General features: G+C 41.0%; 2 long non-coding RNA genes across 2 annotated transcripts; one reads left to right on the top strand and one right to left on the bottom strand.

Moving 5' to 3' along the window:
- Positions 1-428: 428 nt before the first annotated feature.
- LOC148001646 (uncharacterized) lies at positions 429-4,149 on the top strand. The gene is made up of 2 exons (XR_015636347.1): positions 429-573; positions 4,037-4,149. It is a non-coding gene; the product is annotated as an uncharacterized LOC148001646 (long non-coding RNA).
- Positions 4,150-19,551: 15,402 nt separating this feature from the next.
- On the bottom strand, positions 19,552-23,487 carry LOC148001645 (uncharacterized). Its single transcript, XR_015636346.1, has 3 exons — positions 23,340-23,487; positions 22,340-22,438; positions 19,552-21,590 (listed from the first exon to the last, which is right to left on the bottom strand). It is a non-coding gene; the product is annotated as an uncharacterized LOC148001645 (long non-coding RNA).
- Between the last annotated feature and the right edge of the window lie 3,260 nt (positions 23,488-26,747).

Here is a 26,747-nt window from a genome sequence, read left to right as displayed (position 1 = left end):
CACTGGAACCCGGGTCTCCTGAAGAGCAGCCAGTGCTCTCAACCAGTGAGTCATCTCTGAAGCCCCAAAGCTCATGTTTTAATTAGATAAACCGATAACGACTGTTCCTATGCCTAGGTGCTCTATAAAGAGGATCTGTTCTGTCTGCTTGCAAAATAAATTTGTACCAGTACAGAAATATATATTAAACTTAAGACTTTGAAAACAGAATCCCAGCATGTATTATTGAATTGGGTCACTATGTACAATCCACATTTGTTTCTTAGAGTAACACATTTTTTCATAGCACTCAGTTTAGTGCTACAATAGGGTTAGAGTCAAGGCGGGATCCGGGTGATAGTCTAAGGAAATGGGCAGCCAGGAGGAGCTTTAAGAGCACATTGGCATGAGCTGGCTTGATAAGGAACAGAGAGAAGGAGGGTGTTAGCAGAAGAAAAAGAATGTCCCTAAGAAATGACGTGAACCAGAAACTGCCTCAGAGGCCATGAGGCATCCGGAGGTTTTTCTGGAAGGAGAGGCTGCTGAGTTGGTGAGAGGAGCCGGAGTCCCGCCAGAGAACCGAGATTGTGCAAGGTTAGAGAGGTCTATGGGCTGGCTCACGTAGAGCCACAGCGGCCAAACTTCATCCAGTTACGTTCTTTCCCTGTGCAGGTTGATAAGAAGACTGGGGCCATGTTAGAGCTCTGAATTGTTTGGGTTACGTGGCCACGGTCTCTTATGTCCTATTTAAAGGTTCTGTGGTGCTTCTCCATTTGGACAGAATAAAGTCTAGAGCCTTAGCTCAAAGTGGAACCTTTTACCCAACAATGCTCCCCTGAGATGTGGTAGGCTTCCCATCACATGGATCTGCCACTGTGCTAGGATTTCATTGTGCTGTGCCCTTTGGCTAGACTGCTCTCTGACACCTCTTTGTACATATCAGGTCATTTCGCAAGTCAACTTAATTGCTACCTTTTTGCCTCTGTGTATTTTTTATTCCTCCTGTATCTCTCATTCAGAGAAAGCATATTCTTCTAAAGACATATTTCCTCTAAAGCTGCTCTATTCTCCTTAGAGTATTTCTCATATTTATACACATGTGTGCTATGTATTACATATACACATTCATTCATAATATGCATATTGCATGTGTGCGCCTCTCAGATGCAGGAATGATCATGCACTTGACAAGTGCCTCCTCCAGGAGCCCGTAGTCCAGTATCCACCTACACTTACTGCTTCATTGGTGGAGGCAGGGCTCACCGTATCACTGAGAGTATGCAGACAGACGTGCTCCACAAACGTGGCTTTCAGGGAGCTCATTTAGCTGAAAGAACACTTCAAGCTCTGGGGAATAATGTGAAGCAGGTCATTCATTAAAACAACTTTCAAGTTACCATAAAGCGGCAGGCAGAAGCAAACAGTGAGCGGTATAGCAGTATACGTCACTTTCCCTTCTGAAGACCCTCCAGGGTTTGAGTAAAGAAAATGACCCAGGCTAGAATTTATTCAGTGGAGTAAGGTGGGATAAAAGTCTGCAACAGATCTGAGGGTGTTCACTAACTGACACCTCACCTTTAGCAAGTCTGATGAGTCTCTTGTGGTTGTTTCTGGGTTGAACTTACAAAATCTGATCTACCCAAGTGATGTCTATACATCTCAAATTTTATTACCCATTGCCCGCATTGTCTTGGATCGCCATTGCCTCATAGTTCATTTGATCTTTCGAGCCTATACATTTGTTTCAATCTCTCTACTGGTGCTTGAATAAAAAATACTGAGCAGTAATACCCAATGGAAAATCCATTTTTCAGATTTGCTACGATGCAGCAGTCAGGGGCACACAGAAGCCTGACAGGCAGCTTTAGTGATGTGGTCAGCCAGAGAGGGTTTAGGAAGTTAAGATCAGTAATTTCATAGACACTGACACGATGTAACCGCTTGCTAAAGTCATTGCATATAAAAAAGATCTGGCACAATGCAGTATATATGGATAATTCGTGTATATACGAATATTATATATAAATGAATATATAAATCAATATCATATATCATGTATATAAATGTAGACAACCTGCTTAGCCTATATAATGTTATTTGTATATATATGTTTTCAGGGCCAGCTATTTGGTATTAGATGATGATTGGTTTATTCCTTTTCCTATTTTTCTTCTCTCAGACTCTCTCTCTCTCTCTCTCTCTCTCTCTCTCTCTCTCAGAATTCCTTAGTTACTTGTAGTTCTTTGGGTAGTGTTGAGGCCGGTCAGCCCCTGCCCCCTGGCTACATTATCATGTCTGTGGTATTGTCCTTATTGAGGTCATATTTGAAAAGAAAAAAACAATGGGGTGTGTACATGGGGGGGGGAGTTAGAGGGCTAACAGAGAATGGAAAAATAAAGTGATTGCATCATAACCTCGAGAAAGTATTTTAAAAGTCTGGCCCAGTTTTGACCATGAACAGTAATGTAGATCCTTTAAGCTTCATCACCTTCCTGAAATCATGGCCACCCTATTTCCCCAAGTACCCGGAAATTATCTGGAGAAAAGCATGATCTAGAATCTTCTATGGACCAAAAAAAAATGTTATAAATTCTATGGATTAGAATCAAACTGAAGCATTCATTTATTTATTTAAAATACATGTCCATGTTAACTGTTTTTAGAAAGTAATCATTTTGGGGACAAGTGGTCAAATTCTGTATTTATTGATTAAAATCTCCCCCCCCCCGTGTGTGTGTGTGTGTGTGTGTGTGTGTGTGTGTGTGTGTGTGTGTGTGTGTTCCTATGAGCACACATGGTGATTTGGTAGATGTGGTACTATATTTTTTGAAAATATCTTTCTTCTAAGAGCCTGGAACTTTTGTTAGGCCTCACAGCTGAGTTAAAAATACACCTTGAGGTCCTACAAGACTATGGCTGCTATCCTACTGTGTACTCAGCCTGCCTGCTTAACTTGCCTTAAGAGAACAAAAGAACACCCAACTTTATTTGCTTTGGAATTTCAATGTAATCACCTTTTACAACATACACTAATGCATAGCTGTAATCTTAAATCATGTACTGTTCCATGCCTCTGACCCAGAGAACAGTGTGTGTGTGTGTGTGTGTGTGTGTGTGTGTGTGTGTGTGTGTGTGCAATAGGTCAAAAGAGACCTTATGCTGTAAGTACTTGCCATAAATGTCAGAAACAGCATAGAGATATCATCTGATACATTTGCAGTATTGTTTGTCACCCAGGTCAGTTGATCTCTGTGATTTAGTCTCTTGTAAAACTTTGCTAAAGATTTCTGTAATGTATCTCTCATTTCGCTTCCCTGGTGAAAGACATGGACACAGGGCCAGCACTTAGACATTAGGCAAGCATATGTAAACACATATCAGACAGACTAGGGACAAGCTGGAAAGTAGAAGCTACTAAGACGAATGTATTTTTCCCTGCACAAAGAGGAATTTCTTCTGGTGTGGTAAAGGCGAATGCAGAGTGTTTGCAGAGCACTGTGAGACTGTCAGAGCAATAACACAAAGAAATAAGTGCACATCAGCTTGGGTATGAAACCGTCTTCCCAGGGCAGTGACTTAGAAGAGAGAGAAAGCTTGGGACTGTTAAAGGGGTGTGCATGGCCGGATGTGGTCAGCCTGCTTTTGTGCTCTTTGTGTGCTCTGTGAGTCAAGTGTGAGTCATGGCATGAGAAGTCTGTGTGGAACCTAATGAACAGCCCCAGGGGATGGCAGGAACCCCAAAGCCTGTTCATGGGGGAGCTGAGTTCTACCTCTCACAGAGAAGCTAGTGAGTAGGGGCCAGAAGTCTCTCCGTGCCCCATGCTTCATCTATACAGTGAGCAGATTAACCTCCACCGGCAGGAGGCCTGATGTGTTTGACTTTATGTGACTGTGTGGGATCAATGAGGAAAATCTAAACAATAGTATGCAGGAGACAAACAGAACACAGCACACGATGCTGAGGTCGGGGTGGACTGGGGTGGGGGGTGTTGACTGCTTCTGAAAAAACGGTAATACCTGTAACTATTACTTAATTATTTCTTTTTTCTCCTACTAGGGGAGACATCGTCACGGAGGAGGAAGATGTAAAGCAATTAGAGGTGTTCTCTGGCACCGTGTCTGGCACTGCTGCCTCATCTTCTCTAATTAAATATGAAATGTTGTAAAGTGGCTCCTTCTTGCAAGTTTTCTCTTTTATTTCGAGAGCGTCCATGCACACTGAGGGGGGAAAATAGGCAGAAAGGTTGAAATTGACCAATCTGTAGATGCTCGGAATTGAATATAGGTGAAAACAGCTCTAAATATCCAATAGTTCAATGTATTTCTTTTAACAGTAGGTAGAAATGGCCATATAGTTCAAGATGACGAATGCACTCACGGTTGGGGGTATACGGATTATTTTAACGTGCTTGTTTTAAAATGTATATTGTTTTCTGCTTAGTCAAGAAAATCTAATGATTCCATTCACTATCAGGAAGGAAAAAAGTAATATACATGTCATAATATATACATACATATACATATACATATACATACACACACACATATATATGTATATATACATATATATATATATATATATATATATATATATACACACACACACACACACACACACACACACAATAGATTACAACCATAGAAGTAGTCAATACCATTGATGACAGCTGGAAACAGCTACTGCGATGACTAATGAAATACAGTGTCCTGCAAAGAGAAGTAGCTTACACTGGAGCTCGATGCCCCTGTGTGAGAATGGCCCTTACTCCTCCTAGAATTCTATTAGCTATCAAAGAATTTCTGAAAAATAAATAAATCAAGTTTGAGATTCATGGAACTTTTTTTTTTTTATTTTCTCACTTGCTTTTACATCAATAGCCAAGCGTACGATAAATTTATTGAGGTTAGAAGTTTTTCGAATTCTGAGAGGAGACTATTCTTACGGGATAAAATTTAATTGTGTGTAAATCTTAAAAGTTGAGGGATTACTTTAAGAGAGCACGATTATAAGAGATTTAAGAGAGCATGCCAAGATGGGAGCGCCCATGGATACATATTACAGGAGAGAGTCTTTCGGAACTAATATCTGTTTCTTCATTCAACTTTTACCTTAAAAAAACCCAAAAAAACAAACACACACACCCCCAAAAAAAACCTAGTTTCCAGAATGGGAACCCAGAAGCATGTGCCCGTGAACTAATATAGCTTGTTCTCATCATTCACTATAATTGAGGATCATCCTGAAACAAGGAAGAGGAAGTCACCCAAGTGTCCTTTGCTTTGCCCCGCCTCCCTGCTGAAGGAAGACTGGCAAGCTCTTGGGATCAGGCACTCCCTCAAGATCGCAAAAGCTTCCTGGCTTGATACTGGCCAGAAATAACACCACAGAATGTTTTTACAATTCTACTTTGGGGTAAAAACAGGAAAGGGAGAGGCATGTTCAAATTAAATTTTCTTTTAAAACCAAGACGGATATAAGTGGAAAGAAAATATAGCCTTTTCTTCTGGATTTGGGAAAAATAAAAACTGACTTTGATTATCTGGATTGTTCACTTGTATGCTTTTGGGTAGGAGAAGTTATCAAATGCTTTAAAAACATTGCAGTATTTCTCTTTACTTTTTCCCATAGGCAGGCTACTAAGCTAATTTCTTATTCACCTCTCTGACCTGCTTGCATAGTCACTCCATTGGAAAGACACACTGCCTACTGTCCTCAGTCTTAGGAGCAGGCGAGGGACTGGCACACTGAGGGGCTTTTGCATATTTCTCAGAACTGATGTAATTGTTAACATTTGTAGTTTGCCATTCATTATATTGTTCATCCCCATCCAATCGGTATTTAGTAAACACGGAACATTTGTATAACTGCAGATGCTATGCCAAAATGCTAAATCTAATATTTAGCAGGGGCAGAAAAATATATTGTTATTGAGTACAATGCTATTTTTTTCAGACTCTGAAAGGGATAGCACAGTAATATGAGGAGGACCCCAGGTCTTTTGTCTTTTCATGCTTTCTTTCAGGTATCCATTGTCGGAGTGGATGACAAACATTTTTTCCTGTTTCAGACTATTGTGGTATCCCCCTGGATTCCTTTTGAAACAGTCTCCACTTGCCTCTGACACCATTGCTAGCCTCTACCCAGCAGTGGCCGTGGACTAGCAGCCCACATCAGGAAACGCTCAGCTTTTCCTTTAAGTCTTTTCTCATTTTTAATTAAAAAGAAATGCTAGATTCTCGCTGATCACCCAGAGTGTGACTCTCCATGGTTACCTGTCACTCAAAGAGCTCCCGCTCTGAAGAATGCTAATTAGCCCCGCTAAAGCTCTGTAATTGAACTGGAGAGATGACTGAGGAAGTGTGGGTCCTGCCTTCATTCAGAGACGCCTTGCCATCTAAATGGATGGAGCCATCCTGACAATGTGAAGTCATAAAGGGAGAAGAGGAGAGAGAGAGAGAAAAAAAAAGAAAGAAAAGCAACAACATTCCATCTGCCATTTTTTACTCTTAGTTTTTAAAGTAATTATCAAGATGTAACCTGGATACTGGAGGATGAATACCAAAAAAAAAAAAAAAAAGTTTTCTTTGGCCCTCAGAGAATGAGCTCCCCCAGCACCTGCTTGACAATGATCTCTGTGGTGCTGAATGCACTGAACTGGATAAAGAGGAATCATGAGAAGCAAATAGATGTATTAGGACATCAATGTGGATAACCAGAGTATATTAGGTGGATGCTTGGGAGAAACTCGATTTCATTTAAATCGGGATAGGATTTGGATCAGATGGATAATTAATTGACCTTGGTTGTTTTGTTTGATTGATTTTTTTTTTTGGCTTTTTTGGAAAATAAGACGATGGCATTCCAAAGTCCCTCAAACCCATGGGTTTGGTGTCCAGACTCCATCAGTGAAATGGAAAACCTTAGCCCTTTGCTGAGCTAGAGAAACAAGACTGGTGAGACCCTGTTCCAAAGAGTCTGCATCTCCCTCTAGACTTCTTCCTAAATATTCAAGGGACAAACCAGAAATGGTCAAGGGACAGTCTAGTTGACATGATAGGACGGCAAGTTTTATATTATCCTGGAATTATGGCTTGGACGTGCTAGGAACTTAACATATTACAATGAAGACAGTAGACACATTGAACTTTAGCCGACTTCATTTGAGCCAAGAACAGTCTGGACATTGGGATCGTGTGATTGAGAGCTGTGCTCATAATCAGGGGATGCTGATGCCCAGGAAACAGGAAGTGGGTCCCAAAACAGCTTAACTGATTCCAGGTGGGGTTTGCTGTTTTGAAAAGGTTCTCATTAGTTGGTCGCCTGTGACTTGAAGAAGTTTGATGGCTATGATTAGCTGAGAGTCATAAAAGATATACGCATAACTTAGCCCTTCCATTCATGCCTGGCAGGGGGTAGCTAACTATGTGGAGACTCAAAGTAAGGCAGTATCCTCAGGCAGTATTGTGTCAAACAGCTATCGCATGGACACAGGCTTGGAAACTGAGGCTTAGAGGAGCAGCCAAAGCCCCAAGCCAGGCAGGGAATCAGAGAACTACCAACCCAAGTTTATCATTTCGGGTGGTAGGTAAATGTGATTTGATTCTATGTAAGATAGTGAACAGAGCAAGATCCACTGGATCGAGTAATTTATCTTTTCTTTGTTATATTGCAAGGTCTGTACTACAACTTGAAGCAGATCTTGGTACCCTTCCTATGTGCTTGTTATCCTTCCTATGTTTGTTGAATGAATGAATGAATGCTTGAATAGGTATATTTTTAGTCCACTTGACTTTTCCACAGAATACTCAGATACTTGAAAGGTTAAATCATCCAATCAAATGAATTCCATTCCTTTCCTTCCTTTGTTTCTTCCTTCCTTTCTCCCTGCCACCCCTTTCTTTCTTTCTTTCTTTCTTTCTTTCTTTCTTTCTTTCTTTCTTTCTTTCTTTCTCCTCTTTCTCTTGTTCATGTTGGCAGTGAACCAGTGCCCAAGTTATACTGGGTTTGGTGCCTTTGACAAATGCCTTGCAATAGAAAGTCTGCAAACCCTTGTCACCCTAACCTATTTAGCCACTGTGTTGTAGACTAGTGCCTTTCTCTGTTGGGAAAGGGTTAGAACACTCTTAAGCAACATATGTGTGAAGCCTAATGTGAGAATAAGAGGGACAGACAAAATCACATTCTATGACCCCAGTGTCACTGTCATAGCCAAGACACACAATTATTTTATGTCATGCTTACAACAAAATCATCCTTGTGATATTAACTGCCCATCTTCACAGAGGGGAAAAGCATCTCTGGGTATAATAATTAGTTTTCTTGGGGTCATAAAGATATGAATGAAAGAACGACTACCCAAATCCAAGTACTTTTATCTTATACCTATGTTCGCTTTAAAACACTGTTCTAGTTCAACTTCTAACTATAGTTGCTCGATTCACATGTAAATCATGCAACTCAAAATTGATTTTCCCCAAGTCATCAGAGAGTTGATAATTTGGATCAGACTTGAGGAATATTATCTACTAAGTAGGGGTCTTGCTACTCTCCTGGTGCTAACAGAATATTTCTCTGAAATGGTATTAATTGTGCAAGGACTGGGGGTGGAATTACATCGGGAGTCATCTGGGAGATGGGCCACTGGGCATGCCTGTGGAGGGTTATCACTGCATTCCTTGAGATGAGAAGATCTAGCTCGTAGAGGTAGGACCATGCAGTGGCTTGGATCCTAGATTGTATACGAAACAACATGCACTTCTTGTCCTCTGCTTCTTGACTAAGGAAGCAGCATGAGTCACTCCCTCATGCTCCTGCCCCTGTGACTCATTGTCATGATGGATGGCAGCCTGGCAGTGATCGACAGAATAAGCCTAAGCCCTTCCTTCCTTAGGTTGCTTTCGTTAGGGTATTTATCACAGGATCAAGGAAAACAAAGTAAGACCAACATGAGAAAGTGAGAGCTGATGTAGTCAGAAAGATGGGTGTGATCAGCCCTTGCTGAATGATAGGCAAGCAAAAGAATTCAGAACTTTGTTCCAACTCTCCTAGGAAATAACTTCGGAGATTTTAGTGGAGATGGACACATTGGGTTTTAACATCTCACTTTGAAAACAGAAGCAGAGGGAAGGAGCAAACAAGGAAGTAAAAGGCCTTGTGAGGGAACTTTCCTAATAGTGCCAGAGAAGAGAGGGAGGGTTTCGTTGTAGTGAGGGGTTGGGGATTCTCCACTTTAGGATGCACATCAAAAGCTAGAGCCATCTGATTTGGAGTTCTGGAAGTATATGTGCTGGAAAGAACAGACTTAAGAATGTGTTCACGCTGGCTACAGAGAATGGGAGGGTGGTAGTGTCATGTGCCAGATGAACACTTAGGATATGAACAATATGGGGACATATTAAGACACTAAGTTTGAAGATATTACTATTGAAGATCTACAGTACACTTTAAAAGACTAAAAGGGAGATGCAGATTTAAGCTGTTTGAGTTTTGCCACTCAGAGTGACTTAACTTGAGACAGCACAAGGCTACTATTTTAAACTGAATCAAAGGACAGTCGTTATAAACAAAAGCAGTCATTATAAAGAAAATATGGTAGGTTGACATATGATTCAAGAAGTTCATCTATCATGAAAGGAGAAGTCACAATGAATGTGTCATTTCTTATCAGGATTATTTGGAAAGGCCACAGCAAGACAAAACAGGAAAATAAGGAAGAAGTCATTGAAAATGCCTTACGGTATTCCCTCTGCCACACCCCTTTCCCACGTGGCAACAAGAAGCCAAAGGTCTACAGCCAGACCCACCCTCCTCCGCGCAGATCATCCAAAGAGAAAAACATTGGAGCCCTAAAAGAATCATCTAAACCCCTGTTCCTAATTCTTGACGTGTAAGCTTTTCATTTCTTAACATAGTATTTTTTACATTTACCAGACACTGTAATTTTAACTTTGTAATTAGGTATCACCACATTAATAAGCAATCCCAGTATGTGTTTGTTCCAAAACTGGGGATGTGAAAGTCTTTTGCCGAAGTTACTTATTAAGAGAATTTTCTTCAACACTGATTTGGCTTCTGATGTTTCCCCAGAAAACAACACCCACACTCAGTCCTCCTTATCTCGCCAATGACTGGAATTCCTTCTGCTCCCTTTTTACATACATCTAAATCCTACTCTCTCTTCTTTCCCATACTTTCTACGTCATACACTTGCAGACATGGGGCACAACATGAGGAAGAAGAGAGCTCATTTGCTAGTAGAAGAGTAGCTGGGAAAACACCACTTTTTTAGTCTTTATGATGCCCGAGTCAAGCCTAGGAGCTGGGGGACATGTTCTGTTGAGTTCTTATCATTTTTGAAGGCTGAGTGTGGACGCCTCAGGACATGAAAGAGTCACAGATGGTTCTGACTTGAAGATGTATGTCTTCCATCACTGCGGTATTTACACGCTGATTACGCCTGCCTTTTTAATATTATCCCCCAATGACTGTTTCTTTGATCTTCGTTATTATAAAGAAAATTGGGAACCAATAAAGTAAGTGATACTCTGATGGATGTGGAAGCTCAGGGGCACAAATGACAGTAGGACGTAAGTCTGAGGCTAACAGGAGAAATGGACTGACATTTCCAGTTTCTGGCATCCAGAGTATTTCACACCATCCATTATCAGCTCTGTTGACTCCATTTTTTTTAAAATTACATTTGGAATTAAAATAATGTGAGAGGACTTATCAAAATTAAGTATTTGAAATTTTTATGCTACTTATCTTTTGGCGTTTAATGCTGCAGTGTTTCTATTGCCAGATGCTCTGATTATCTCCTGACAGTTCCCAAAGCAAGTAAAGACTACATCTCCAGGGACCTAGTTGATAAGGTGCTTGGCTGGCATGCACAAAGCCCGGGGTTCAAGCCCCAGTACTTCATAAACTAGGCAGAGATGCACATGCCTAAACTGGATTGGGGAGTATGTAGGCACAGGAGGATCAGAAGTTCAATGTTATCTTTGGCTGGATGGTGGTTCAAAGCCAGTCTAGGTTACAGTGAGACCTTGTCTGAAAAACAAAGAAACAAAATACCAGACCACATTTCCAAATGGACCAAGTGACAGTGTGGCAAAATTCTGCAAACTAAATGTTGATCAACTTAGTGTGTATAATTCCTAGATATAAGATGAAACACGGTTCCCCCTTATTTCTTCTTGTTATTAGACTGAGTGGAAAACTGTTTTGGACCAAATGGATGAATTCAACTCCCTAGAAATAGCAAAGCTTTCTTGAGAAAGATGTTGACACTCTCATGACTTCATTCAATACAGTCACTAACTCAGAACCAGACACAATATGAAGTATTTTGTAAAAACAATGGGAGATTTGGATAAACTAAAATTTGAAATCGTGTGTGTGTGTGTGTGTGTGTGTGTGTGTGTGTGTGTGTGTGTGTGTGTGTGTGTGTGTGTGTAGGTCAGAGGACAACATCAAGGGCCAATGAATCCTCAAGTGCTGTCCACCATTTTCTTAGACAAGGACTCACTGGCCTATAATTCAGCTAGTAATCCAAGTTGTTTGGCCAACAAGTCCTGGGGCCCTATCAGCCCTCTCTACCACCTCAGAGCCAGTGTACAAGTGAATGTCAATATGTCCAGTTATTCCTTTCTCTGTTTCTGACTTTTATTTTTATAACATGCCTTCTAAAGATTGAACTCAGTAATCACGCTTGAATGACAAATACTTTACCAACTAAGCTACCTCCCTTACCCCTTAACAATTAATACTGTATTTTCTAAAACTCTAAAAAAAATTATTGAACACAGTCTCATTCCTGTGTAAATAGGCAGACTGACGCTTACATTTGGAAATGCATTTCTATTCAATGGAAGAAGTGTCTTAGTTAAATGTATAGGTGAGTTTGGATTTTTTGATAGATGTATATCACATTTATATTGACATGAATAGATTAAGACAAAGCAATGATTTCAAATGAGAGTACTTACATAAGCATCTCTCATTTAAGTATTAGGAATCAGAAGAGAGTTTGTAATGTTTTATAAGAATTCCCTGCCTTTTAAGAAATATAGTGGGCACTTGAGAATGATAAAGGATAGACCTTAGACCTTCCTGAATCTCTGAATTTCAACTAATATAGTTTCTATATAATTCAAACAAATGACAATGATCAAAAATACTTGATATTATACTCTTATTGAGAAGCAATATCTGAAGATGGAGAGCTAGCAATAAATCTGGAAGATGAGGAGGAAGCTGCTCCCAAATGCCTCTGCCAGGTAAGTAACTTAATCTATACAGTGTGCTCAGTGTCTATAAGACCAAACTCATGCTGTATAGAGAGGTGCCTCGTGCTAAACACTAGAACTCGCTTGAGAATTCAGACCTTGACCTATGGGTGCTTGAAGCCAGGGGTCTGTTACAGAGCACCATGGTTTATTTTTCTGATTGATTCTCAAGGGAATATTTTATAGCAGTTGCTACCCAATGATCCCTTAGCAAATAAGCCAACTGTACCCAGGGACTACTGAAGGGCAGAGACAGCTCTGTACATGCATTGAAAGACAATTGTCATAAATGCTTCTTCAGAAACATTGTGGCTAACCCAGTAGCAACTTGTACAACTGCTCTTAGGAAGAGTCGGTGGCGAAGTCATACAAGACTGAATGACTCCAGGTCAGGTAAACGTATTTCTTACAAATGAATGTGCTCCATTCACTTTGCTTGTGGATTATCTCATTTTAACTTGTAGATTATCTTCATTTCAATCTATGAAGTTGTTGCTATGATTGTTTTAAAGCTGAAGCTGAAACAGATATCTGAAGAACTGTATTCCCAGTTGCATACTTTGTAACTGAAAATGCCAAGCCCCAAACCCAGGTTGTATGACTCTAAATTCATTCCATTAGTATGAAATATAAACCAACTTAGGAGGGAAAATGGAGTTAATGTAATAGACAAAACATTGGGTAGTGTTTTCATAAGCAAAGATAATTTCTAAAGAAACCAGTGAATTGATATCACATATTCTCTCTCTCTCTCTCTCTCTCTCTCTCTCTCTCTCTCTCTCTCTCTCTCTCTCTCTCTCTCTCTCTCTGTGTGTGTGTGTGTGTGTGTGTGTGTGTTTATGGTCACTTCTAGGACAACACTTCTTCCGAACACATTGCTCACTTTTCTGTTGAGTTCCTGGAATGAACTGATTCTAGTGTCCCCTTTGTAGTGGAGTATCTTCAGGAAACCTGAGTGGCTGCCAGATGTCATAGGGCGACCTCAGGCATCTATGGGAAAGGAGCATGTAAGTAATTTCATGTTACCTTTCCCTGGACCAAATGGCTGGGAGGCAAATCCATAGTTGAGAAACAGAATTTGGAATTGAAAACAATTCTGAATGTGGACCTAGAGCTTCCGAAAGAAAGTGCTCAGGCAGTAGTATGGCGCTAGCCAAAAAACAAGGTCCCAAATTTCCTTCTTCGACATCCACTTAACAGGCTAGAAATAAAGGAATGTACCTTAATACCAGATATGGAGGAAGGCACCTGTAAGTCTACTGGGAAGTGTTAGCAGGATGAGCCTGGGGGCTGGTTCCCCTGACACTCCGGCACACATAAGTAAGTTCCAGGTTTGTGAATGATGTTTCAAGAGGATCAGGGAGTTTGCCGTGAGATTGTGTCTCTCGGTATCATCAGAAGCTACATCCATACAATCTCACTAACGTGAATGCTCAAATGTAAGTTGAACAAGGAGGTCATCAGTGAACATGCCAAAACGGATGGGGGAAGCCCATAAAGCCTCAACACTACACTAAAAACTGTGGGTAACTGAGGAAAGCTGGGAGCAGGAGAAGTGGTTTGGTGAGCCTTGCTCTTCCTGGGACAAATTAATTCTAGGGTCCCTTTGCAATAGAGCATCAATGGGATGAGCATGCCAATTGTTGTCCAATGCCAAAGCCCTGAAAACACACATTCAAGTACCATTATATGGATTCAGTGGTTTATATTTAGAAATGTATGTATGTATACACACACGTATGTAGGAATATTTACGGGTATATACAAAACACACACACATATATATACATACATATACATATATATATATACAATCAATGAAAAGAGAGGCCATGAAATTTGAAGGAGAGGAAGGAGGGATAGGTGGGGATTGTTGAGGGAGGAAGGGAACAAGAGAAATGTGTAATTAAATTACAATCTCAAAAATTGAAAAAAAAAAAAAAGAAAGAAAGCTAAAGTGTAGAAGCAGCCGAGGAAGACACTCGGTGCTGACCTCTGGCCTCCACACGAGCAGAGCCTTGCGAATGCAAAATCACAAAGAAAATCGAACCGAGACTTATTTGCAAGATTGAAAGATTCAGGGAAAAAAAACCCCAAAACAGTTTTGAAATAAAGAGAGGCAACTGAGTCTTCATTTTCTGGGATGTTTTAGAATCGATAAAGCTTTCAGAAAAGAACCAAACATAGAAAAGATTGGTTTTGATGATTAAAGTTGGAGTAAACCCCATCAATAACCTATGCAGTTAAAATGTTGTTAATGCATTGTATTTTTGCTTCTCAATCATTTCTTACAAATTAACATTTATTTTTATGGTGGACAACATCACTGTTTCACTTGATACATTTCCTTAAATATCTTCGCTTTCATGATTTTTAAAAAAATTAGGGTCAACTGAATAGACAAAGGAAATTCAGAATATCTATATCATCTATATCTATATCTATCTATCTATCTATCTATCTATCTATCTATCTATCTGTATGTGTGTCTGTGTGTGTGTCTGTGTGTATGTATGTATATATTCATACACATACATTCTTAGATAATAGGTTTGGTTTTAATTGAATTTCAAGAAAGGAAAAACCTTAATAAACTAAGAGAAGACTGGATTTAATTCTTGAAAATGGTCATTATTTTATAACTTTATTTTAAGCACTAGGGATTGAACCCAGGGCTCAACACATGTGTCCTACACCTCACGCACACTGTAAAATTTTCACCCCATTCACATTTATTTAGAACTTGTCCGTTTCAGAACAAAAGAACTCGAACACTGCTCAAGAATTTCCTGTGCTGGACCCACAATTCTCTCTGTTCTGTTGACACTCTGGGGAGACCGTGTTCATTGTTGTGCTGTCCTCTCTCCTGAAGCCACAGCAGCCAGGAGGATAATAGTTACTCAAATTGGAAAATGTCCTGTCCTGGATTTGCAGATAGGAAGGAAACATTTGCAAATAGGAAGAAAAACAAACCCCCTCCCAAGAAAATGGCACACTCACACACACACACACACACACACACACACACACACACACACATACATATATACAAATTAACCCACCGATAAACCTGCACCTGCCAGTGCCAGCTTGGGTGTGAGTAGAGGCAACAGTGGTGGCTGGACTATTTCCACTGAGTGACAATGAGTACGTGGCTATTTTTCTCAATAAATCAATAGAACAAAATCAAAATGATCCCCCCATTCCCATCACCTGACAAATAGCTGCAAATTCTGGTCTTGCAAGGCTAGGCAGCTTCTGCAAAAATTGTTCAATTGCACACAGCAATTACTTGTATTCTAAATCCAGGAGCTGAGGCCGAGATGAGCCACCCTGTGTGTGTGTGTCTCTTGCCCACACAGCCCGGGGTTTAGAGATTTGCTTTAAAAATCATCATTGCAGGCCCCAAGGGGCTTCACGGTGTAAGAGTCTGGATATGGATGGTTGAGATCTTTAGGTGTTAGGAAAGTTAACTCATTTTAATATAAAATCAAAGTTCTATCTAAGTGCATTAATGGATTAATAATCATATGGTTCATATATAATATGTCTGAAATATGAGGCCGTGAGAAAATAAATGGCCCACCAAAAATTGAATGCCTTTTGTAGCCAATGTGGAAATGCTCATGTTCTGTTTAGATAACTACATTAACTACATGCTAACATCTGATTGGTGGCAGTCTCATGCAGTCACGACGAAACAATGCATGTAAAGTGATCAGATTTTAATGTAGTGAACACACAGCAGTTCGTTCAAAACGGTGAATGACTTATTACTATTAAGAGCCCCTCAGGCAAAGAATCTTCAATGTAAGGCTTGGGCTTACATTGATAAGTATAAAGAACTCAGTTAAAGAAACATAAAGACAGGTTGGGGATTTAGCTCAGTGGTAGAGCACTTGCCTAGGAAGCGCAAGGCCCTGGGTTCGGTCCCCAGCTCCGAAAAAAAGAACCAAAAAAAAAAAAAAGTAAAGACATCAGTAGGAACCAGAAAGGAAGACAGTCTCGCATGCATTGTCTTTATGAAGAATTTGATGAACAAAGTAATTCTGACATTTTTTATTTGTTTTTGGTTAGGATGGACAATTTTAATTTTTTAGGTAAATGATTGATGACAATGATGGGTGTGTGTGTGTGTGTGTGTGTGTGTGTGTGTGTGTGTGTGTGTGCATGCACACGCCTCTACATGTGTGTTTGTTGAACCAGGTCTACATTGTACATCCTACCCCTCTTAGGCTTCTGTAGTTCCTTACCCACCTCATCCAACCTCATGGCTTCATGTGTTTGAGATCACAGTTTTCTCTTAGCCTGATTTTTTTTTCCATCTGGAAAGCTCTGTTTTAGGTTTGAATCAAAATGCTGCTTTCTTTCCATTCCTTCCTTCAGGTCTTACTGTCTAGGGAGAACGACTGCCATCTGTGGAAATTCCACTCAAATTCAGACTTTGATTCACAACTTTTGCAAGGACTTAGTGAAATACATTTTATTCTGCACCCAATCTTTGCTGCACAGAAGTGTACTCTGTGTGTGTGTGTGCATGTGTGTGTATCATATATACATATATATGCATATACACAAACACACATATATTATATATGCATATATACACACACATATACACTCTCACTCTCTCTATATATATATGTATGTATGTATGTATGTATGTATGTATGTATGTATGTATGCTACAAGCTGCTTGAGGACAGGAGCGAATTTCCTTCATAGTTGTGCTGAGGCATGGGAGAAGGAAGCTAAAACACCTAATTGGGATTGTAATTAACTCAGAAAACAAACATCCATTTTAAGAAATGGTTTTCTAAAGAACGCTTAGAGCAGTTAGAAACGGTTCTTGGGGAATGAATTAAAATGCTGGATCTCATACCATCAAAGATTATTAGAAGAAATAAAAATATAATTGGAAGCATTAAAAGATTGCAGTAGCTCCTATAGCCTGGGCATGATGGAAAAGGTCTGCTGTAGAGTCCTGGTGAGAGAGAGTCGCTGGGACTCCTCCAAAAGGCCCTGACGTGGTAAGAATCGGGATCTTAGAAATACATTTCCTTGTTATAGAAATTGTACCTGATAAGAAGCCATCATGAGCTTTTAGATTGAATTTTATAAGTAGGACACTTAATGCTAAAAATTGGAGATTTGTTATAGCAATTAATATGCAGATATTAAAATAATGTGATAACTGAATACTCATTACAATTTTAAATTCTTAGGTAAATCAATGATGGATGATGATGGTGGTGGTGGTGGTGATGGAGTGAGCGTGTACCTATGCATGTATATGTGTGTATGTGTGTGTTTATGTGCTTGTGTGCATGTGTAAGATGTGTTACAGAGAAGCCACAGTTCTCAGCTTGAAGGGAATAATGCATAATTTATTTTGGAGCCAAATATAAGTGACCATTTCCCTGAAACAGAAATTCATTTTACTCCAAATACTGTGTCTCTGTGAGGTAGTCATCTTTTCAAGATTTGATTGTGTTACAATAAAGAAATAAAGTAATAAATCAAAACCCCTATCAAATATATTGTGGGGCACATTGGGTAGGCAGTTTTTTGACAGAGTGTAGAAGTCTCTTCTATAGCGGTTAGTCTCTTTCTGACACCATTCTTAGCATTTGAGTTGGTACAAGGTAGGGGCCTATTCATATGAGCCAAGAGGATTTACTTCAAACTCACAAGGATGTTAGGACACGTACCAAGTTGAGTAATAAATGATTAGAGGGCAATGACTGCTCAAGAAAGTTTGGCTCTGGATCTGCAACATTCCAACCTCTTCCCAATCATTGAAGTTCTAGTCATTCAGTCATCCCAGAAGAATGTTCAATGTAAGTGGTATTTCTTTCCCAGAACATCAATTGACAACAATGCTGTGATAAGAAACAGATAATAAAGTAATGCATGTGCACTAGGAATCCATGCGTAGCATTTGCCCACTGACTCACAATAAAACAAATAGTATTGGAAGTATACATGTATTACACAGCAACCACTAATTTTGAGTGGCGCTTTCTTTATTTTGTGAAATATTTATCAAAAACAAGGCCCCATGTGATAAAATTCAAATTAAAACGGGCATAATTTAACTTAATAATGATGTAGGGTACTAGAGCATCCCCTTTCTTAGAGGAGCCACAAGTCCGAAGTAATGGTATTTTGGGACTGAGCCACTGATGATAGGGCTGGGGCCATTCAAGTGGCCAGCTCTGATGGGAGCGGGCTGCACCGTGAAGTGATCAGGGAAGGACTGAACGGGGTCCTCAAAACACTGATCTTCCAGCTTCATATATTTGCCAAGAATGTGAAGCGATGACGCTGGACTCTTCTCGTTACATCCCACCGGGTCTCGTAATACCAACTTGTCTCGGGATTCCCCAGCATTGATGACTCCGATGACATGAATGTAAGGAAGAAGTAGATTCCAACCAACTCTAATTTATTGGGGGTTTCGTGGGGCTACAATTTGAGAATCCAAATACCCTGTTTATCTGCAACCTCTCCATTTAATTAGTTCATAGCAATGTGAGCTTGTGGGTTCTTATTTTGTTACTATTCACCGATTTCATGTTTTTTGATTCTCATCAGCTCAAGCGTGACCAGTAGGAGCCTCTTCGAGCTGGGCTCTGTGTTCTTATCACCCGTCCCTACAGTTCCCGGGCACTTTCTTATTTGCCAGTCAAGCCGAGAGCCCCAGGCTTATGTTCTACTCTTTGAGCCAAGCCTGGGATCTGTTGTTTCTGCACTTGGAGTTCAGAGGCCGAGATCTAGCTGAGAGGTGTGTTTGCTGCTACAGGAGTGTTTCCGCCACTGCGGGCAGAGTAAGGGAATTTTGTAGGTGTGGGCACGCACACATTCATTCCTATATGCCCGCTTGTAAGATATTGATTTCTATATTTGCTTTCTATATAAAAGAATACTAGCTTACACCATCATTCCAGATTCTACCAAATGTCCCAATTCTCATTCGCCTTTGCCTCCTGTGTTTGTAACTATACCCTAATTTTATCATCATTCCTAACATTGCATTTCTCATTTCATAGCATCGTTATATAACAGGCCTCTAAGAGGTAACACAGTCCTTCCCATTCCACGTGTCCCCAGGCCCTGCTGGTGTCCATCCTCTAGACGCCTGTCACAGATCCATCAGCTTGAGGCCAGACCAGTCCATAGGACTTCCAGTCCAGCCAGGGATACTTAGCAAAATCCTATCTCAAAACCAAACAAAGCCAACCAGTGAAACCAAGAGAGCACATTTATGTATTATTTTTTATTACAAAAAAGAAAAAACTATTTCAAAGATAGTGCCAAGAGTGTACATCCATACCACATCTAATGGTGTCTCCTGTCACTTGGGACAACTAATGAACAGATATCACTGCGTTATCCAATCAAGTTCACACTTCATTCAGATTATTTTTCTTCTAAACTATAACTCCCCACCCTCTTTCTCCTGTTCTAGGATCCTATCCAAGGCATGTCATTTCTCTGTCAAGGTTCCCGCACACCTTATTGTTTGCAAATGTTTCAGCTGTCCATTGCAATTGTGAAGAGTTCCTGTCTTTTGTACACCGAGCTTCAGGAGGGATTTACAGGACACCCTGACGAGCTCTGGATTATGTGCTTGAGGGGAAAGACTAGTGAAAGTTATAAGACAGGTCAGCCTGAGCAATCACCATCCCGCAACCCTGAGTTTTCCATGCCTAACTTCTCTTTCCACACTCCGGGGTTTGGAAGGAAGTCACCAAGCACAAAGCACAGGGAAAGAGAGGTGTTTGAGCCCTACCCTCTGTGAGGGTGAGATCTGCTCTCTCTGAGACTGCTCAGGCTTCCTAAACAAGAGACTATATACTTATTTCTCCCAGTTGATTCTGCCGGGAGGATTCACTGATACTCATTATACATTTTAGATTATGGAAAATCACTGTCTTTTGACCACCCCTCATCCACATAGCTAGTGCAGGTGCCGATGACAGAGACCACATTCCTGGCACATGGACAAGTATTCTTTTTTTTAAAGTTCTTTTTTTTTTAAGATTTATTTATTATTGCCTACATGCATACCTGCAGGCCAGAAGAGGACACCAGATCCCATTAAAGATGGTTGTGAGCCACCATGTGGTTGCTGGGAATTGAACTCAGGACCTCTGGAAGAGCAGTCGGCGCTCTTAACCGCTGAGCCATCTCTCCAGCCCATGGACAGGTATTCTTAAACACTAATTCTGTAATTTGTTGGTTTCTTATACTGTTACTTTATCATCCAGAATGCCTTTGGTCACATTTTCTAGTTGATTTCCTGTCATTGTTTGACTCTTAACTTCGTGGCTGGCCTTAAATGTCAACTCTTACTTCCTTTGGCATTTGGGAGTACATCTCTTTTTTACTGTAGTTACCGCGCTCTCCCGTGTTTGTTTGCCTGTCGGTCTTTGTGACTGTATTGTGAGGCTGGTGGGATTCCAATTATTTCTCTCTCCCCTCTCTTTCAGTTTGAAGCAATTGTGTGCAGAACATACTTGTTTTTAGGGACAAAGAATATGGCTGGCCTCATCAAATAGTTGAGTTCTACAATTATTCACTTGAGTCCTTTCTAGAGAACTGACACTTGGGAGTTGCCATTCATGGAATGTTTTGTTTTGTTGTTTGTTTGTTTTTGATTGATGTTGTTTTTGTTTTTTCCCTTCTTGCAAAGATGTTCCTTTTCTGATCATCAGGACATCCTTATACAGGAATATCTGTAGATCAAGCACTTGTCTAGTGACCGGCCGAAATCGAGGGCATGCTTTCTTGCCAAGATTATTCCCCCAGCAACTATGGTTTCAGTAGCAGACTGCCCCAACTAACTGGGCCAAATAGCTGGGGTACAAAAGAGGCAGACAAGGAAGTCTAGCAATATAGATATTCACTTTTCGAGGCACAAAATACACCCTGTGTTGACACAAACAAACTGCCTTCGCCATTTTGACTGTCAAGTAGTCAGGAAAATATTTAAGTCAGTCTCGAAGCAGTCAAATTGGCCAGCAAGCCTGTCTGCCTCTCCCCTCCCCTCCCACTGTACTCTGCTTCCTGATTTCCCTGGCTTGTGTTTTAGAAGCAGACACGTCTTCTTGCCAGAAGAGGATGCTTTCTTTCTCACGGAAACTTAATGAAATAGCTGTTACATCATATAAATCCACTTCCTTAACAGTATGTGTCAGACTATCAAATCAGTTAAGGAAAATCCTCATCTTTTTTTCTCTTTGAAATTATGGATGGGGCTGGTCGGGTTCCAAATTCAGCGAGTTCATATCGCCATCTAGTGGTCAAAACAGGATTGTCTGCACAAACGAAGGAGAAAATTTTAATACTTCATTGGCTGCGAAAACCAAAGATCCAATCTTATTTGCTCTGCTTCAAAGACTCACTTGGCTGATTCGGGCTAGCGGTTTAGTTTCGGGCTACTTAGTACTCACAGTTAATTTGATATTATGTTTTGATAGAACACCAGGCTACTGAGTGAAATTGTTGATTACAGTTTAGCTTGAAAACAAATCTCAAAACATAACCAGAAACAGTTCCTTTCCCCAGTATAAGGATAAAATGTTTATCAAGTAAAACCAAAGACTGTGGATGGCAAATGACAATGTCGCAACTTAAGACGAAGTAAACGTCCTCCTAGTGGAAGCAAGAGGAAGCGAAACTAAGACAGAAGCAGGGGCGCCATCTTACTCCTTGTTTCTGAAATAGTCTTGGGGTGTTAGGGAAGGAAGATCCAAAGCCAAAACTGTGCACTGAAGGGAAAACCACAACCCACAGATAGGAAAGATGCTTTGTTTCCATTCAAAGTGAGCAAGCCCAAGTCTGATTGTTTCAACCTTGGTTGTCCTCAGACCTTGCATAAAAACTCGACTGGTATTTTCAGAAATGTATTGGTGGTTGTTAAGTAAAATACCCACAGAAGCATTTCTGATGAAGGCACGGCCTGTGGGATAGTTGTAATTTTAGAACTGAATGCAGCAAGGTTTTCTATTTCTTCCTACACCGAGGAGGTGAAGGCAAGGCTAATCCACTTCCCTGCCGCACCTACATGGATCTGGCGCTCCATTTTATGGCGTGTGGCAGAGCTGGTTCTGTCTCAGAACTTCCAGAGCACCGTGCTCCTTCCTTCCTGATGGCATTTTGCAGGCTTGGATGAGAGACAGGAAGAAAACTAGTCAGGATGGGAAACGGGCAAAAGGAGAGGAAGGAAAAAACACCCCCAAGGGACTCAGAGTGTCTGCCAGACACAGGCTGTGAAGAACACTTTATGCAAAGTTTTAAACCAAGCCTTTTAACCCATACGGTTACAGTTCCCTACAGAAGGCAAAACGGATTGCCACTCTTGGCAACAACCTAGTTTAATGTAGCAACCCTAAACATACTATTATTAGTAAGTAAACTCTAATTTAAAAATACTGTGGAGTTGATAAAAATTCAGACAGAGATGATTTAGTAAATGAGCGACTTTGTTATTGGTTATACCAAATTATATAAAATCCAGTTTTTAAATTTTTTCCTTGTCTATCCTGGTTCATTTTTGGTAATTTTTTAAACATTGTTAATGATACAAATTTGTATTTTATAAATAACTTGCAACAAATAATTTGTACATAATTTTAATATGATAAAGTATAGGTAACATTTTGGGTTAATCCTTCTGGACCATTGACCTAGTGACAAGCAACTTTCTCATTATAAATGTTCTGAGGATGGCTACCCTCTGACAAAATCCATCACCTGCACACACACACACACACACATGCACACACATGCTCACACACTCACACACTAACACACACGTGCACACACACACTTGCACACACACACGCACACACATAAATACACACACAGATACACACACACATACACACACATACATCCACACACACGCACACACCACATGCACACATCACACGCACACACACATGCACACACGCACACACGCACACACACACACACACACACACACACACACATGCCTCGGCAGCTTCATATTTCCATGGATGGAAAAGCTGGCTTAAAACTGAACTATTTATGACTTACTCTACCTGCACTTTGAGCTCTTCGGGCCTTATTGGTAAGCAATCACAGTGCCTTGTGGCTCAAACTGTGGTGCCAGAAGTGATAAGGTTCGTGCTGACAGCCCTGCCTGGCTGCTGCTGGCTTCTGCAGTGTTCCTTGCCCTGGGCAAAGAGCTCCGCAATTGCAAGAGAGAGGCAGTGCCACACACCCCGTTTGCCAGTTCGCATATTTCCCCACACTCACGCAGTATAGGTAGCTGTGGGCAGAGCTCGCAGCTTTGTCATTGTTTCTGGCTTTGAAGCAAGGGTTTTGTTTCGGGCCATTTTATTGGGTGGGTTCCTGTGGGCATTATTTTAAGTGCTGGAGAAAGTTATTTTTTCCCTCTGTTTTGGTTTTCTAATAACAACAAATCATGAATTAATTGACTGCACACAGAAGCTAAACAAAGGGAAATAATCCTTTGGGAATCAGCTCTGAAAAGGGGCTGGCAGCCAGAAGGCAGAGAACGTTTGCCACCACAGTTAGAAGAATGCCTGTTTGACCCGGTGTCATTTTCTGTCACCCAGGTTTTGTGTGCTCTGGCCTCTTGGCTTCGCTGGCACAAACCTAAGTCTGTCCTCACTCTGGCAGCCCTCGTTCCTGAAGTCTTGGTCCACTAGTGATAAAACTTCCCTCTACAGTAAGTGTCAGGCCTAGGGAGACTGGGCCAGGAGAGGACAACAACCACTGCTAAATGAACTGTGTGCACAGACAGCTGCACACAGCATTGGGGTTGGACTGGGAGTCTCTGAGGGAGCATTGGTGTTTGTTCCAGGACAAAAGCATGAGCTATGTCAGTTTGCATTTTTTTCTCCTGCTTTTCAGAAAGTACCAGGCGTATCCTCTTAACACTTTCACAAGACATTAACAAAATTCTCCTCCTCCTCCTCCTCCTCCTCCCCCTTATCATCATCATCCTCATCCTCATCCTCATAGTCACTGGGCATTTTTCCACATTCTCCTACTACAGCTTAGCACCATAAACATGAGAAACTCTGAGAGGCGATTGACAACCTGTGTAGATCGCACAGCCATAGTCTTTTTTTTTTTTTTAATCATGTCAAGCCAGGAGAGGAAGAGAGAGAGAGAGAGAGAGAGAGAGAGAGAGAGAGAGAGAGAGAGAAAGGGAGGAAGGGAGGAAGGGGAGGAAAGAGAGAGACAGAGAGAGAGACAGAGAGACAGAGAGAGAGAGGGAGGAAGGGAGGAAGGGGAGGAAAGCGAGTCAGAGAGACAGAGAGAGAGAGAGAGGAAGGGAGGAAGGGGAGGAAAGAGAGAGACTGAGAGAGAGACAGAGAGAGACAGAGAGAGAGAGGGAGGAAGGGAAGAAGGGGAGGAAAGAGAGAGAGACAGAGAGAGAGAGAGAGAGAGAGAGAGAGAGAGAGAGAGAGAGGAAGAGCGGAAGGAAGAGTGAGAGTGAGGAAAAAGAGTGAGAGTCTCCTGTAGCTTTATTCACCACTTAACACAGCCATAGTCTTAATGGTACACGATTCACTTATAGCAGGTCTCCTACGGAATCAATTGTGTCTATTTTGTCCGTGAGTCCCACCTGCTATGATCCATGGCTATTATTAACTGGGCATTTTAACACGTGATTGTCTTTGCGTCACTCTGGCTTCTAGAAAAGTCACCCACCTCACCACAGCTGGAGACAGCGCAGCCTCTGGCAGCGTGTTCTGGACAGCTCTGTGTGGAATGAGTGAACTTAACTAAATATCCCGGCAATAGAGTAAAACAGGAAAAAAACAAAAAACAAAAAACAATGGGATTAAAATAGGCTGAAGCAGCTAGAGACGATGGCACACACGGTCCCATCCTCCATCAGAGGTGGCAAATCTACCACAAGCATCGCAATTGGTACCAACCGTATCTGCATGGGCACGGAGCCATTTCAGTCCGTATGTGTCAGGCTAAATGTTCTTCCTTAGTCATATATTAGATTTAAATTTTTTTCTATCAAAAATGGTCAATTTCCCCTTATTGTTTTTAATAAAAAAATGTATTTCCTTATTGCATAACAGAAATACTTACACGTTGATGCTAATTTGAAAGGAAATTGCAATCAGTGTTGGTTCAGCTCTAACTACGTTTGGCTTACTTTCATGTGTGCTGGTATCGTAGAACAGTAATGAATTGAGAACACATTCTAATGAACTGATTGCAGAAGGCTTTCACAGCACAGCAGGGAACCGGAGAAACATGCGGCAATATGAAGCGGGAGAAGATTACGTCCATTTTCTTTCTTTCTTCCCTTCCTTGATCTACCTTTCTTCTTTACTGACAAATTTGTGGAATAATCATTCACCCTAAAAATTTTCTCCCCGTTAATACATGCAACAGGGTAGGGAAACTTGCTTAAAATAGCAGGGCGGGGGCTGGGGATTTAGCTCAGTGGTAGAGCGCTTATCTAGGAAGCGCAAGGCCCTGGGTTCGGTCCCCAGCTCCGAAAAAAAGAACCAAAAAAAAAAAAAATAGCAGGGCGAGCAGAGGCGATGAGGCTGGTGTCTGCTTGGGAAAATGTGCTATCTTCTTGGTCACAGGTTTGCAGAGCTCTGAGTGTTACAAAGCAGCAGGGAAGCAAAAACAACAAACAGTAAAGCTTCGCAAATGCCGTTTGTCTTTGAAGATAACTGCTCACTGAAGATGGCCAGCAGCCTGAACTTAGCCTGCGTTCACCCAGGACAGTGCCAGCTCAAAACAAAATAATGGAGAACCTTGCCCAGCACAGAGCAGAACTCACACCCTGCACACACGGCAAAGAGGAACTATCGAGCAGAAATCCAAAGTATTTCTCTAAAATGCACCAGACTCAAAGTAGGTTTCTCTTCCCTGAGGGAAAAAAATGGCGTCCAAAATTGTATTGTGACTATAATTGTTGGTATATGTAACATGTTAATGAAAACACAATTTTTGCTTGGCTGGTATACACCATGGATTTGAGGTTTCTGTCTTGCTAAGTTCCTATAATGAAACCTTAATTCCCAACATGATGGTCTTTGATGGCGAGACCTTCATGAGATAATTAGTACTAGATGAAACCATAAGTATGGGAGAGACCCAATGATGTCACCGCCGTGTTATGTCTCTGAGGGGCCTTATGCATAATGAAATAAGTCAGAGACCAGCCAATGACTCTATGATCTCTACGTGGCTCTCACAGAACTAGCAACTACAAAGGTGCTTCGCAGAGGCTGAGGCTATGATGGGGTGGGAAACGGAAGGCCCAAGCAAACTGTACAAAGTTCCACACAGCAGTTCTCAACATTCCTAACGCCGTGACCCTTTCATACAGTTCTCCATGCTGTGGTGACCCACAACTGTAAAATTATTTTGTTGTTACTTCATAACTGCAATTCTGATACAGTTATGAATCATAATGGAAATATCCAATAAGCATG

This window comes from Rattus norvegicus, chromosome 13 (genome assembly GCF_021556685.1).
Source record: "Rattus norvegicus strain SHRSP/BbbUtx chromosome 13, alternate assembly SHRSP_T2T, whole genome shotgun sequence".
Taxonomy (NCBI): Eukaryota; Metazoa; Chordata; class Mammalia; order Rodentia; family Muridae; genus Rattus; species Rattus norvegicus.
Note: the sequence above shows the minus strand (reverse complement) of the source record. Positions and strands in the feature narration are given on the sequence as shown.